The sequence below is a fragment of the Phaenicophaeus curvirostris genome, chromosome 12 (genome assembly GCF_032191515.1).
Source record: "Phaenicophaeus curvirostris isolate KB17595 chromosome 12, BPBGC_Pcur_1.0, whole genome shotgun sequence".
NCBI classification, from domain to species: domain Eukaryota; kingdom Metazoa; phylum Chordata; class Aves; order Cuculiformes; family Cuculidae; genus Phaenicophaeus; species Phaenicophaeus curvirostris.
The window spans coordinates 8,672,767-8,688,398 of NC_091403.1; the positions used below are offsets into that span (position 1 = coordinate 8,672,767).

At 52.3% G+C, this 15,632-nt stretch overlaps 1 protein-coding gene across 1 annotated transcript in view; it reads right to left on the reverse strand.

The window, feature by feature from the left end:
- The window catches only part of FANCI (FA complementation group I), a 185,327-nt gene that overhangs the window by 66,274 nt on the left and 103,421 nt on the right, over window positions 1-15,632 (reverse strand). The gene's annotated exons all lie outside the window — the stretch shown is intronic.

The following is a 15,632-nucleotide window of genomic DNA, read 5'->3' on the forward strand; positions in this document are numbered from 1 at the left end:
AGTGGTCGCTGCTCACCAATAAATTAGCATAAACCACTCTAGGAGGTAAATAGACATACAAGGCGCCAGTGTGTGCAGCGTGGGCTGCGGCTTTGTCTCAGTCCCACTATTGTCACGGCCCCTGCTGCACACTGACCGAGTGGGGCCGGTGTGGTGGGCTCTTACACTTTTGACTGCTGGATAAAAGGGGGGAACATAAAGAGAGAGGAGAACTTTTTTTCTGTTTTTTTTATAAGTCCAGACGAAGTTACAGACGTCTGTTAAACGTCAATTACAGCTGAATAAAGACGTCTGCTTGAGGCTTAGTTATGGCTCCTTTCAGCCACCGAGATTTTTCCAGGGCTGGCCCGGGATGCCTTCGGCAACCTAATTTGGAGATTGTAACTCTATAAACAGGCTCTGGCATTAATCAAGGCTGGTGAAAATGCAAATGATGGTATGGAGGGGGCTCAGGGATGGGCCGGGGTCCTGTGCCTTGCAACTCGGGGCAGGAAGTAGAAAGAGGGAAGTGAAGAGGAGGAAGAAAGGGTCCATGCAGAGAAGTGCGGATCCATAAATAGAGAGATGGTGGGGTTTGCTGACTTTCCTCCTGGTGCTCTGGGAATCTGGTCCCATCAGTACTTCTCTGCCTCTGCTTCCCACATATTAACCCTTGTGGTTCTCCTGGCTGTGTGAGCCAGGAGCATGGCCTTTCCACGCCTGGTTGCTTAAGTTTTCCCAGCAAGACCATGGTCAAAATACCATCAAACCGGGCACTTAATGCCTTAAAATCCTCTTATATCACTGGATGTTTTGAAGGACCCAGACTGTGTAAGAGAGGGTGTCAGAGCAGCATGAGAGCAGCAAGAAGGTGCCCCTTTGGGAAGGCAGCTCATGGTCTGTGTGATCCCCCGTCACTTGTTATGTGGCTTCTTGATATCCTCTTCATTTTGTCATGGGCAAAAGGCCTCTGAGCTCTATCTGTGGGGAGAATGAAATCCCAGGTCAGTGTTGTCCACACCATTAAAAGCCATCCTGGTGGCCGTGAACTCCAAAGCACTCTTCAGCAGGAACAAGGTATCTAGCGACCTTCTCTCTCCAGTACATCTATGTCCAGAGGACGAGGGCAGAGGGCTGGAACTACCTGTGGTCTTATCAGCAGTGTTGCCTTGTTTTCTGGGATGCTGTGGCAGGCTCACGTGAGCACTCGGTGAGGAGAACTATGTCCTATCCTACAGCCATGTCATAGCTAGATGTTGCAACCCAACACGTAGGAATAAGCCTGAAAATCAGAGTGGAAACAGCGCTGATGCTGAGGGCTAACAATGTCTTACTTGTAATATGGAGGATGCTCCCTCCTTCCTCCCCCAACCTGTGAAGCACTGTTCCTGGGCTCTACCCCAGTGCTCAGCGCCACAGCAGCCCAATCTACCAATTGGTGACTGTGGGATGAATGGTCAGAGGAGCTCAAGTCTCTCTCCCTTCCCCAGGTCTCCTGGGAATACTTGTAGTTTGGAAACTTTTGAGAAGAGAGATGCAGTCTGGTAGCATTTTGAAGATGAATTCCCGTCTCCACAAGAAAGCATTTTCTCCACTCATTTCCACTCAGTGTGGTACATCCTCTCCTTATCCCAGCTTCTCTTTTTTACTTCTTTGTCATCCCCTTTCCTCCATCTTATCCACATGCATTTTCCTGTCTCCTCTGTGTTTCCATATAGGAAGGATCAGTCTGGCAGAGGGATACAAGACACTCAGGCACAGAAACTCCAGTGACCCCCTTCTCTGTTTCCTTGGAGAAAATCTCTGTCTATTGTACTGACTTCAATAAACCTGGGTACCAGGTTTCTCCTTGGCCCATGGAGATGGGAATTGGAGTCCTGGGTACCTCGCAGACCTGCCATGGGACTGGCTTGATGGGGTGACAAAAAGGGGCCTTTATTGCAGAGAAACAGAAATACACCTCACAGATCCTTCCAATTTGGGTTGTGATCAGAAGGGAGCCTCCCCTTCCCAATCCATCAGCCTGACACTGCTGGGGGATGAAACAGGGTGTATTTTTCCCTGACTGACTTCCATCCATTCATAGCTTCGCTGCAGCGGACTGAAAAAACAACGGCATGTTTCTAGAAACCACTTGAGGGATCTCCTTCAGCCTGGAGAGGCCTACAGGAGGGATTTAGGTTAGAGAAGCTTCTTTTGGTGATGTTTCTACACAGCTGAGCAGTTTTCCTGCTGAAGCATCCTGAGAAACCCATAGCTGGTCCCAGGGAAGTGTGAATGAGGCAGACAACGTGCCGAGGCTGTGGGGAACCCCTTGCAGGGAAGTGGCACACATTCACAGGTGTCTTTTGCAGGATTTGATTTTTCACAATGGGATGCATCACAAGGCAAAGCCAAGAGAAGAACAGGAGAGTGAGACCTCAGAGAGCTGCAAACACTGGTGTAGGCAGAGACGCAAAGTGGCAGTCCCCAAACAGGCACTTGGTTGTTATGGGCTGGACTGGGATCACTGGTTCTCTGTGGCCCCTGGCTGATGTTTCCATAACCAGGCATTCACATCTGTTCCCCTTTCACCTGGCATGAGGAGAACAGGCAGCTTTTTGGGGAGCTGATGGCATATCCAAGGAAAGGAAGGTCGGACCTTGTGGTGAGAAAGTATCACTGAGCCCAGAAACCAAGAGACAACAGAAAAAGAAGGGATAGAGGTGGGGAGGAGGATGGAGATGAGAGGATCAAAAGAGGGGATGTGGATCAGGGCACAGAGCCAGCCCGGCAGACAACGCCCAGGGCTTTCTGAAAAAAAAAGAGGATGGGGTGGACCAGCGACAGCTGGAAGATTTAATTGCTCCTCTCTGCAGACCTGCTCAGCTCCCCCCCTCTCAGATCTGCATTTCAATATGAGAGCAGCAGTAAGTGGGATGCCGCTGGAAGGGGTTAGAATGATTAATCATTTAAAAAGCAAGATCTTAATTACAGGGTGCAATTTTTGCTATTTAAGGAGTCCATTAGTTTCCAGAAAGGAAAAAAAAATATTGCAGGTTATTCTCCTTTTGAAGAAAATGGGAGAGGGGGGAGACTGGGGGCCTGTGGCACCCAGGCTGGTGTGGCCGCCCCTGCCAGGGCGAGGGCGTTGGTGTGTGAGGATGGTGAGGGGGAGGTGGTGTCATTTGTTCCATGAGTGATAATTTTGAAGGGTGCTGGCTGCGAGCATTCGCTGCGCTCAACCACGCGTTGGCACAATCTGTGCTGGAGCAGGCAGACGGCTTCTGCCTAGCCTCCCCCAGCACGGCTCCTCCTCCGTGGGGGTATGAGGAGGATTCGGCCGCTGTCAGCACCGCTGACCCCTCGGCCAAAATAGCTCCCAAAGGGCATATTTGGGGGTAATTGGCGTGATAACAGCTTGTCTGCTGGGAGCCAGGCTGAGACCTCGCAGAGCTAGTCTCATCCATGGCCAGGGCAGCTCTGGCCATGCTGGGGGCTGCAAAGCACTTTGGGTCACGATGCTACCCCTTGTTGGGGACATGGGGCATCGGGGCATGAGGGGATGCCGGCTCAACTGATGCCCGTGATGCCCCAGCACCGGTCGCTGCAGGCTCAGCCCCATCTCGCCCAGCGCCGAAGCCTGGAGGGAGGTGACGGGGGTTAATCGCCCACCGCCTCCCCTCTGACCCCTCTGTGGGTTTTTCTCTTGTATGGTCATTTAGCCATCCCCTGACACAAAAGGGAGCGATTAAACACAGCTCAGGCCCTTCATGCTTTAGTGGATTAATTTGCTGATCCCCCACGGATTAAAGGTCTCGACAGGATCAGCGGGAGCAGCGGGGCAGACCCCGGTGGGAGGAGGCCAGCGATAGTGCCGGGCAAACCCCAGCCCACAGCAATCCCCCTCTCCAGGGACCCCACAGTGTCACTGAGCCATGTCAGGGTTCAAGGCATCGGAAGCTCGCCTAAATACCACATCCCCAAATCCTCCTGCTCGCTTGGCCGAACAGACGAGGGATAGGGGTCCCTATTGCCCCGCTCGCACCTGCAGCGGGAGCAGAGTCCATCCCTGATGCACCCAGCAAAGGCAGATGGGCCAAGGGTGAGCGGCTGCGCCGGAGGAAAGGGAGGACCATGGTGGCTTTAGGGGGCTGCACGCCAGTGGGGGGGAGAGGGGGTGCAGTTGCCCTCCCCAGGCCTGCGGGAAGCAGAGATTGCATCTGCCTTTAATTACTCCCTCTCTGCATATCAGATGCTCGTGCACCTTCTGCACATGAATGCTGATTAATTGCAGGGTTAGGCTCCGAGGCAGGCCGGACCACATTATTTCTGATGTTTGCTCTTTTCACGAGGAGAATAAATGCCATGAATCCACAGTAATCAGTGGCTTTTAGCTTGTCACTCTTATGACACTCTTTACTTAGACCAGGAAATGGCAAATGTGGTGGAAATAAGAACTTTATTATCTCTTTTTTTTTTTTTTTTTGCTCCCAAAAGGGAGGTGTGTGGCGAGGAGGGGGAAGAACGTAGTGGGGGCATCTCACATCATGGGAGAAGGAGAAAGTGGCTCCATTTTCCCCACACCCAAGGAGCTGCGCTTCACCCTGTTTGGTGAGGGAGAGAAGAAAAGCAGCAGCATCTTCTTTGTGGAAGAAGCCCAGGGTGGTAGGTCAGCCTGGGGATGTCCTGGCACCTCCAGCCCGGGCTGGTGGTGGAGATGGCAGAACTGGAAGGCAGCAGGGATCTCTTCCACCCTCGGCAGCGCCCGTGGCCTTGCCCGAAATAGCGAGCGTGGGCATGCATCATACGGCCGCCTCTGGGAACAAACATCTCTATGTGCTGCATCCAGCCTGGGTGACACCCCGTAGCCTAACTGGAGAGAAACGCAGCCTGGGGGGGGGGGCACCCAGCAAGGTTCTGGGCCCTGGGGGACAAACAGCAGCACCCGCAGCATCTCCCAACCCACATCCATCGCCTTCCCTCGCCGGCAAGCTCGCTCTCCTCCCGGCCAAGCCCCATCGGCTCAGGTGGGAAAGCCTTTCACCGCCTCCCTCAATGCCCTGCTACCGATCTCATTGCCGTCGCTTAGCTCAGTGCGAGGGCAGCCCTCTGCTTTTCAGCGGCGAACATCTGGCGTGCCGCGGGCGCCTGGCCACCGGCCGCCACCACCCTCCTCGCCACGCCAACCGGGATGGCCACTGCCGCGCGGCCCTCGAGGCCCTGGCCACGGCCCCGCTCAGGTGAGCACCCCGTTCCCGGCGATTGGAGGTGTAATTGAGGTTAATCAGAGGGCCAGGGGGGTCAGGGCGGTGGTGGGGAGACCCAGCGAGCCTAATGGCGGCCGTAATTAGGCAGCTGTGGAGAAGCGGTTAATGAAGACGGCAACCGTTAATAAAGCTCTTCCTGAGCAGCCTTCTGGCCCGGGTAATTGAGGGATTTGCAAGTGCCATCTCCCCCTTAACCCTGTAATGAGCAGACCCACGTTAACCCTTCCAGGGACAGAGGTAGGGCCATTGGCCGCCCCTCGCTCTGCGAGGCTGGGGTCGTGGGAGGTGAGTTTGAGCCTCTCTCCTTGCCACCGGGTCTCTGGGGCTCCTTGTGCCCCGTGGCTTCCCCGGGAACCCTTTGAGCCATGCTCAAAGCGGCTGGCAGAGACTTTTCTCGCAGATGCTGTGGTTTCCCACGCCTGCTTCGGCATTATGCAATCCCCCCCCCCAGCCCTCACTGCCCCCCCGGCCCCACCACCCACCAGCGCCAGGATGTCATCATCAGCCCAGGCCCTGGGAACCCACATTGTTAGCTTAGTAAATAGAGAAATCCCCACTCAAGCATTGCAAATGAGGGCAGAGGGGGAGCCGGGGAACCGCGCCGGCCGCTGCAGGCTGCAGGGTCTCTCCGCTCTCTCTCTCTCTTTGAGTTGTCAGATGAATTCAGTAGTTAACAAAGAGCAAGGGAGGGAGCTGAGCTGCTGTCGCAGCTGGGCAGGGCGGTGAGAGGAGGCAGGACTGCAATGCCACCGCTCCATCACGCAGCTTCGGCCCTGTGATACCTGCCGCAGGTGGGCAGCAGCCCAGAGTACCCCTATGGCTGTGCCGGCCGTGTACCCAAGCACCAGCAACTCCGCACCCTGAAGCTCCTACTGCAACAGGGGATGAACTTTTGGAAGGCAAGGCAGTCAGGGGCAAGGCCGAGAGGGACTGGGGATGTGTCCCATTCTCACTGTTTCTCTGCTACTGGTTGTACCTGCATGGCTGCAGCTGCCCCGGGGACTCCTGGGGACCCTGCTGAGCTCTGGGGCCCCGCTGTATCCAAATGCTCGTGAGCATCCTGAAAGTGTCATTACAGAAGTGAGGCAGATCAAAAGATACAGAAATGCTTTTATTTTCGTCCAAAATAGAAAACAAGCACAGAGAGGCTGTTTTTACAGAGCAGTGGTTCTACTTCTCTGAATGGGGCATGAAAATCGTTTGATGAGTGGAGCATCCAGTGCCAGCTCTGGCAGCAGTGATGCTACTTAGCCTACCCGCAACAAAGTCCATCGTGGCCTTACCAGGAGGTTTTCCTTCACGTCTCACTGGGGATCCTCCCATTTCCCTCTAGCCCTGGGCTTCTGTCCATTCCGGGAAGGGTTGAGAATGGCTCCTTTCTGTGAGGCGCACCAGGGGCGTGAGGTGCTGTACAAGTCTATCCCCTTTGGTGCCGGTGTCTAGAGCCGGGCTCCGTGCTGAAGCTGCTGTATATCTGCCTCTGCAGCAGCCTGCATCAGGCAGGACAACCATGTGGGCTTTGAAGTCTTTATTAAGATGTGGAGGTGTGGATGCCCTTCCGTGCCGCTTGCCTTAGCCTAGAGCCTGAGAAGTGAATGGTAACATGCCTCGAGCTTCACAGACTTTCTTCCCTGCCTGGTGCTGGGACTAGCCATGCTGTTCCTGACACTGCGTAGCACTCAAGGTCCCATCACCGCAGTGCCCACAGAGCAGCTGTCTGCAGGAATCCCATGGGTGGGCACAGCTGGAGGATCAGGAGAAGCCTCCAGCCCCTGTCACCCAGGAGCCAAGGGGGTGAGGTGGGGGCAGAGATTCAGGGCAGTTCTTTCTCCTAATAAAAAGCTTTTGCCATAATCACTGGACAATCAGGGAAATCTGCCCAGAGATATCAGCTGGGAAAACCAAGGGCACGTTTTCCCAGGCCATGACGATTTGTAAGGGACTGAAAATTTCTTTGATTACTAATGCTAACCTGGCTTTCTTGAACTGCTTTGTTAAACTCTTAACTGTGTGTTTCTATTATAATGACATGCGGGGCTCAAAGTAAAAAAAGACCTTTCTGAAGGTCCTTGCCCCTGGTTTCTGCCGCAGCAGCAGTACTCGCAGTGGGTGGAGGAGGCTTGTGGAGCCCCCAGCATCTTGCTGAGGGGTTCAGCAGGGTACTGGCAGCTCATCCACCCTGGTAATTTGTACCGTTTAGTGCTTGTTGGGGTTCATGTCCTTACCCCAGCATAAATAGGGGAATTGCTATTGAAGTCAGACAGCCAGAGGCATTGCTGTGTGGATCCTGTGCTGGGAATGAACCCCACGCTCTACACCATTTTGGTGGTTACTGGCACTGCTGTGCCATGGATCCAGCCCTTGTACCTGTCCTCACGCAGACACAGCCTAGTGGGGGATTCCAGTCCTTATCTCCAGGGCTTTCCAGGGCCGCACGTGGTGATGCAGCCTGAGCTCAGTCACACTCTGACCTCTCACCAAATCTTTTGGGCCTTCCTCAGGTCAACTCTATCCCACCAGATTTACTGCTGGTTATACTGGGAGGATTGGAAGGAGAGAAAACACACTCCTCTGACACAAATCCAAGGAGGGTATTGGCTTTCTATGATGACGTAACTGCAGCAGTGGGCACGGGAAAACCAACGGATGTGATCTATCTGGACTTCTTTAAAGCCTTTGACACGGTCCCCCACAACATCTTTCTGTCTAAATTGGAGAGATAGGAATTTGATGGGTGGACTGTTCAGTGGTTAAGAAATTGGTCGGATGGTCTTATTCAAAGAGTAGTGATCAATGGCTTGATGTGCCAATGGAGATCCATGACAAGAGATGTCTCTCCAGGGCCTGTCCTGGGACAGAGCTGTTTAATATCTTCATCGATGATAGTGAGATTGAGTGCACCTTCAGCAAGTTTGCAGATGACACCAAGCTGAGTGGTGCAGTTGTCACCTGGACCTGGACAAGTTGGACAAGTGGGGCTGTGTGAACCTCATGAGGTTCAACAAGGCCAAGTGCAAGGTCCTACGCCTGGGTCAAGGCAATCTGCAATTTCAGTACAGGATAGGGGATGATGTGACTGAGAGCAGCCCTGCAGAGAAGTACTTTGGGGTGTTGATTGATGAGAAGCTCAACGTAAGCCGGCAATGCGCGCTCATAGCCCAGAGGGCCAGCCGTATCCTGGGCTGCATCAGAATAAGTGTGGCCAGCAGGTCAAGGAAGGTGATTCTGCCCCTCTATTCCTCTCTTGTGAGACCTCACCCAGAGTATTGTGTCCAGTTTTGGAATTCTCAACATAAGAAGAATATGGAACTCTTGAAATGGTCCAGAGGAGGGATACAAGGTTGATCAAAGGGCTGGAGCATCTTCCATATGAGGCCAGGCTGAGAGAGTTGGGCTTGTTCAGCCTGGAGAAGAGAAGGCTCTGAGAAGACCCTATAGCAATGTTCCCATACATGAAGGGGGCTACAAAAGAATTGGGGAGGGACTTTTTATTAAGGCTTGTAGTGATAGGACTAGGGTGAATGGCTATAAATTGGAGAGAGGCAGATTTAGACTAGACGTAAGGAGGAATTTCTTCACCATGAGAGTGGTGAGGCCCTGGAACAGTTTGCCCAGGGAAGCTGTGGCTGGTGGGAGATGTCCCTGCCTATGGTGGGAGGAGGGAGGTGGAATTAAATGATCTTTAAGGTCCCTTCCAACCCAAACCATTCTATGATTCATTGATTCTATGTTTGTCCTGTCCTGTACATCGGTGTTCATGGAGGGGTGGGAAAGAAGATACCGGGAGGAGAGTGCAGCTGGGAGCAGCACTTGTATTCAGGAAGGATTTTGAAGAAGAAACCTCTCCCTGGAGACCCATTGAGCTGGGAGACACAAGCCAACCATCACTTCTAGGTATTTTAGGGTGGCTTTTTCTTTTCCTCAAGGAGAGAAAATGTTATTAAATCATAGATAAATAAAGGAGACGAAAAGGCTCAGAGGCGACCGTAGCTTGTGGCTGCTGTGTTGAGCATCGCCAAAACAACCTGGTAACAAAGATATACTCTTGCCAATTATTTACCAGTAAAACTACTTTGGCAGATCCCACACAGAATAAAATAGATAGATTTTTTCATGAGAAAGTTTATTTCTTTTTGGAGGGGCTCCACGCTCTGTAAAACACAGTTACCCAGTCATATACAAAATACATGTATCCAGTTTCTTTAAAACAAACAAAATAACCTCTCCTCTCTCTCTGGCCCCACTCTCTGCTCCTTTCTAGCCTGGTCTGCTTCTCTGTTTCTCGCAATATGGAACATGACAGGGTATTTTCAATGCTATTTTTGTCCGTTGTGTCATAGCTTATATTTAAAATAGCATTTAAATCTGCCAAGTAGTGCGGTGTTTTAAACTGCTGTCAGACTGAATTTCTCCTCCTACATACCGCAGATTTCAGCTACGACTTAAAGACAGCTAAGGGAAGCTTTTGAGGAGGGGGGGAGGTGGAGGTGGTTGAAGACCAGATTGTCTGCAGGTATCAGGAGAGTCGAAGGATATTAACAGGGTAAAGGGATGTTAAAGGGCATGGAGAGGAGAGACAACCCCAAAGAAAACCAGGAAAGGTGCACATGGGAGTGAAATCACCTTCCCAAAGGAATCTCCTGCTCGGGACAAAAGGCTGTGATGGTGGGACCAGTGGTCTGCACCCAGCAGCTGTGGAAACCAGAGCATCCCTGATCTGAAGGCAAAATGAGAGACCTCCATCAAGTGGCATTTGGGGTTCACCTCATGAATCCTCGAAGTGGAGTTAATTGATCATTTAGCAAGGGCAGCCTTAAGGCAAAGGTTGGGCTTGTGCTGCCTTTCTTGCATTGGGGTTTATTATCCCTTTCTTCATAGTTTGCTTTTTGGGACATAGCTGACATCTGGGAAGCCTTGGTGTTATAGTCATGGTGCATAATTAATGCCTGGGAAAGGGACCATTCCCCCTCCTTATGCTTGCAGGGGTCTAGAAATCTTCTGGTTCCTTCCTTCATCAAGCAGAGCTGGCTTGGTTGTGATCAGGTTAAAAATGCCAGCCTACCCTCTCTCAGCCAAGCCCTCAGCCAGCTCAAACTTCCATGACACCTCTGAAGTCATCTCCCACGGGAGGAGGTGCTCCAGAAATGGGTTTTCTCTCCCATCTGAGCCCAAACCACCTTTGCATCACATGTTCAACCTTCAGGCCTTTATTCTGGGTGCTGGAGCCATTGTGTTCTGCGCGTGCTCCGTTGTTCTCTTCACACGGCTGCCTCAACACATGAGCACATCCCAGCAGTGTGATGGATCCTGAGCAGCATCTCCCAAACTCTCCCCTTTTGATCTGCAAGCATCCTCCCTTGCGTGTCCTTGTCGTAAGAAGATGCACCATGCCATCGTGCTCCCAGCCATGAATGGCACGGGATGCCCAGGCTGAGATCCCTGCAGACAGGGACACTGGGTCCCTGCCTTTCTACCCTCCCAGCTGCTGGTGGTTCCACTCTGCTTGTCTTGACTGCCTGCGTGGGTAGTGCAGGGAGGGCCATCAAAGGTGGGAGCTTCTCCTTGCCAAATCTAGGAGGCACAAGCTCCCATCCCACTGCAGAGGAGCACGTTTTCTCTTCTTCCTCATCTTGTTTTTGGAGGCAGTGAAGGTCTGACCCCTAGCAGCTGACATTCGGGGCAGGTTTCCTTCTGCACCCATCTCTGATATCAGAGTTCCATGCACAAGGGGTTCAGGTGCCTCCCAACCCCTTGCACACCCCTGCACCTCCCCTGGTCCTGGTGCAGATGAGGTCCTTGCCAGGCCTGAAGCTCCCTCAGGCCCGGAGGTGTGGGTGTTTCACAGGGTGCCAGCAGCCTGCAGGTGCCCCCCATTTTCCAGAGAGGGTCTGAGTTTCATTCCTGCATCTGTCCTGGGCAGAGCACCTGCACACAGGCTCATTTCGTGCTCTGTCTCCGCTGGTGTCTCACCCTCTCCTGGGACACATGTGCCTGCCGTTGATATCTCCTACCCATCCTCTTCTGTCAACACCGCCTGAGGAAGGGACAGATTTAATTTTTAGCAATGTGTCCTCTGTGTCAATAACTCCCCCTCATCCGCTCCTGGGCGGCAGGGCTATCTGCTCACCCATCTCCTCCTCCCTTCTCAGCAGGCAGCTTTCCCCCGCTTCTCCACTCGCTCCTTCACCATTTTCCCTTCTGCCTGGAGTTTTCCATCACTCACCCTTGTTCCCACAGGGAGAGGTGACCCTTCCCAAATTCCTTGCTGTTTTGCCCAATGCCACACCCTGTCAAACCCTGTGCCAGTCCCAAAACCATCTCTGCCACCCCCAGGCTGAGATGGCAGAGGCATCTGCATTATACCCCATGGCTCACCAGGGCTGAGACAGGACCAGCATCGGGATCTCTCCCTCTGGGACCACCTCATGCCTCCAGTTTACTCTCATTCCCCAGATGAGTTCAGGACAGGGAGATATCTGGTTGAGTTTGGTTATTTATTCCCCCAAAAGGCAAGGCTGGGGAAGGGGTACGGCTGCCTCTGCGATTGCATCGCAGCGTGTTAATCAGCCGCATTAGAATTCCAAGACAGCTCCTGCCAAAGTGGCTGCGCGCTGTGCAAGGTGGCTGGGAAACGCTGGGAGCCGTGACAGGCAGGCGCACGGGCAGACAAAGAGCTCGCTCTATCACTCTGGGTCTGCTCCAGGAGGAGAAAACCAACACACACACACACACACACACACACACCCCTCCACGCTGCCATGCAGCCCTGTGCCACCCAGCCACGCAACTGCCACCAACGAGCCTTAAGCGAGCAAATGTGCAGCGTTTGGCAAGCTTGTCAGCATCCCAGCACCAGCCCAGGGCATGTCTAGGTTAGCTGGGCATCCCACCTGACCCCATGAGCAATCTCAGGGTAGGGTGGTGCCCACCACAGGAGACTGGGATATCACGGTGATGGGGACCACCTGCTGCTCAGCCCTCAGCGCTTCATTCCTGTCTGTGCAAGAGCTGCGCGTCCCCGAGAGGCTGAGAGTCCCCAGGGCAAGGGTCCCCCCAGGCCTTGTGTCCCCCTCCAAAGCCCCTGCCAGCTGTAGTAATGCATTTTGCCACAGGGTGCCACTATGGCAAAGCTGTAAGGCCAGCCAGCCCCATTGTATAAGCGTTACCCACATTAGTCGTGGTTTTCTTGTTCCCCTCTGATCCCATCTTCCCCTAAAAGGAAACGACAGCGAGAGCACCACAAATGTTCATCTGAAGATGAGGGTGCTGCCAGGTGACCCCTGCTCCACATGGCAGAAGGGGGAATGCTGAAGGGGCGTCCTGAGAGTGACACAGGGGATGGTGGGGACTAACATGTCACCAGCGCGATGGCATTGCTCCATCTCTGCCAGACTCGACAGGGAGGAGAGATCCCAGAGGTTCTGTGTGGGACCATGTGCCAGGCTGTCACATGAGGGGGCTGCTGTGTGACCCAGACATCCAAGAATAACGTGCCAACCCTGCTCCTCTCTTGCATTTTGGGGTGCTGAGCTCTGGGGACACAGCTCTCCCTCCAAGGGAGTCTGGTTCTATTGCTAGGGGGCAAGAAAAGGGACTGTTGAGGCTGCAGCCCCCTTGCCTCTCCCAGCTTTTCACCAGGGATGGATCCAGACAGACCTGTCCTCCTGAACCCGGGCTTGGGAACTGCCCACAGGAAAGGGGATGCTGCAGCTGGGGCGCCTCATCCCATCCCAGGATGAAAGCGCTGCAGGAGTGAGCAGGCTGGATTCTATACCCCAAGTTTCTCATCCCTCCTGCACCCACTGGCCCCTTCCCAGCCTCTTCCCAAAAGCAAAGAGCACTCTGGTGCTGCTCAGCCCTGCGCCCACCATTCTGCACCCATGTGAGGGTGACAGCACAGCTCAGCCAAGGAAACTCAGAGGAGACCTATGCAGGATCAAGCCACAAACGTGAGATTTTTAAGGTGAAAAGTGCTCTGCAAATGGCAGGCGGTGGGATCCTGCGTGCTGCATCCGCCGCAGGCGGAGAGAGAAAGAAGATTCGCTTCTTCCCTCGCTAATAAAGTCTGGCTGAAATGACACAGTATAATCAGTGTTTACCTGGGAGTTTACATACGGTTTGTTGTAATTATAGTTTCAATTCCTGCTTTTGCATTTTTTTTATTTTTTTTCCCCAACATCTATTTTTCAATCAGTAAAAGTAAATACTATTTTCAGCCCAATGTAATTCTTCCACTCCCGTGGCCACAAACACAGCGAGGAGAGCGATTCCATTTGTGCGCTGTGCAATTGAGCAGACAGAGAAGCCCAGCGGCTGCGGGGCATCAGCAAAGCCACAGCCGAGCGGGGACCTGGGGACACAGGGATGAGCCTCCCCTCCCTGCCACAGGTCCCCCAGGACCTCCACCCTGCACGGCGGGGCTCCCTTTGCTGGTAAAAATCAGCATCAGGCCCAGACACTGCTTCTTGTTGCGTCGGCATCGTTAAAACCCTAAAGCTGCCTGGTCGGAGGCAGCGGGGAAGGGATAAGAGCCATTAGGTGCAGCATCATTTATTTCAGGGCTGGCAAAGCTTTGTTCCAGCTTGGGGATTGAGTTGGCACTAAAAACACTGAGATCCCCTGGATTTAATTTTTTCTCTCCTCTTGCTTTTTTACGGGTGTGATTTATAACAAATCAAGGATGCCGGTGTCAGGTCCCCTTCTTCACCGAACTATTGTCACAAACACACACACACACTGATTAAAACCGCCTGGCCCCCGCCGGTTCCTCCTCGTCCATCCATCAGCTGCTCCGGGGAGAAACTTAGACATCCCGCTTCCAGCCCACACCTCCATCCTTGCACGTTCTTGTGCCATGGGTTTTAAGCCAGTATTGGGCGTTAATTTGATATGCACATACACGCAATAAATATAAATATATACGTAGGTATATTTATTTATGTCATGCCTCTAAATCCTTGTAAAAATAATTGGGAGTTCTGTCTTAAGGAAGAATTGGGCATTGTTGGGATGCAGAATAAAAACATCGCCCTGGAGACACACGGAGGTTCTCTGCCTCGGCCACTCCAGTTGGATGTTTGCTGGTTACAGCCCCAAACCAGGCACTGTTTAATTCGGTGCCAAGGCAGGCACGGAGGGGAGGCTGGGCAATGCTCTTGAGAAGGGTCCCTTCTCCAGCTCGGAGGGTCTCAGCCCTTCAGGGGAATCAAGCGGAGGCCAGCTGCCCTGCCTGCACCCCATTATGCCCCAGCATCCTCATCATCCTCATTTTGGAGTTAAAAATCAGGTGATGAGGATGCTTCCCCCAGAGCCACGTTCTTGCTTTCCGCTCTCCAACACGCCCTGTTCCCCACCGGGGGAATTATGATCTATTTTACCATTGTTATACCCCGAAAGCTCTGTTTTCTCCCCGACGCACACATCACTCCTTTTTCCTCCACACTAATGTCTCTGGGACCAAAGGGGAAAATTCCAGCAAGGGTTTTCAGAGAGGTTTCTTGCCCCTGAAGCCCCGGCACGGCAGGCAGGGGATCGGGGGCTGTGGCCGGTGCTGGGATTGGAGCAAACCCGCAGCAGCTGGGTTAGGAGTTTGGCTGTGCCGATAAAACCCTGTCCCGAAGCACAGGCAGCTTCGCCTGACGCATCCCGAGGGGAAGGGGCACCTTTGGGTGTCCCTAAGGTGAGAGGAAAGAGGGTGAATATTGGTTGCACGGGGAGAAGCATCCCTCTCCCACTGCTGCCTAACACTGAAATGATAATTAAAAACCAAGCAGCTTTAAAATAAAATAAAATAAAATTGTTATCTCTCTGGCTTTCACAAAAAAACCACTTCTCATCCATCCCAAGCATGAATATATTTTCTGACTGTATTTCTTAAAAGCCTACCCCACTCAACCTTTCCCCTTCAAATTAAGAATTAGCTGGTGGAAACTCTCTCCCAAAATATTTAGCGTGAGGAACAAAGGTGTCGGATTCAACTCCAGGGTTGGATTTCAATTCTCTCTTTCAGGCTTTTATCGTTTCAATCCAAATTTCAGTGACAATAATCCAATTTTGATTGACATTGAAATTATTTATTGTCACATTGTAGCTGTTTAATAAATTGTGCCTACTTTATTTTTTGGCTTATAAATAGAATATCTCTACTACCTTGGTGCTTAATTCAAGACTTCCAAAGGCAGGCAGCAATAGTCTTAGCCCAGACATGTAAAAATGCTTTTTTACACACATGACCCTGAGGAAAGAGCCAATTCCACCTTTTTACTAATTTATATATTTTAAATCTCTCTGTTTTATGAAATTTTGCTTTATTTTCTAATGGTAAAATACGCTCCTGCAAGCTCTGTGTAAGACGAAGAGAATTTAATATGTATCCACATATTAATTTGTCAGAAGTATTTAAAA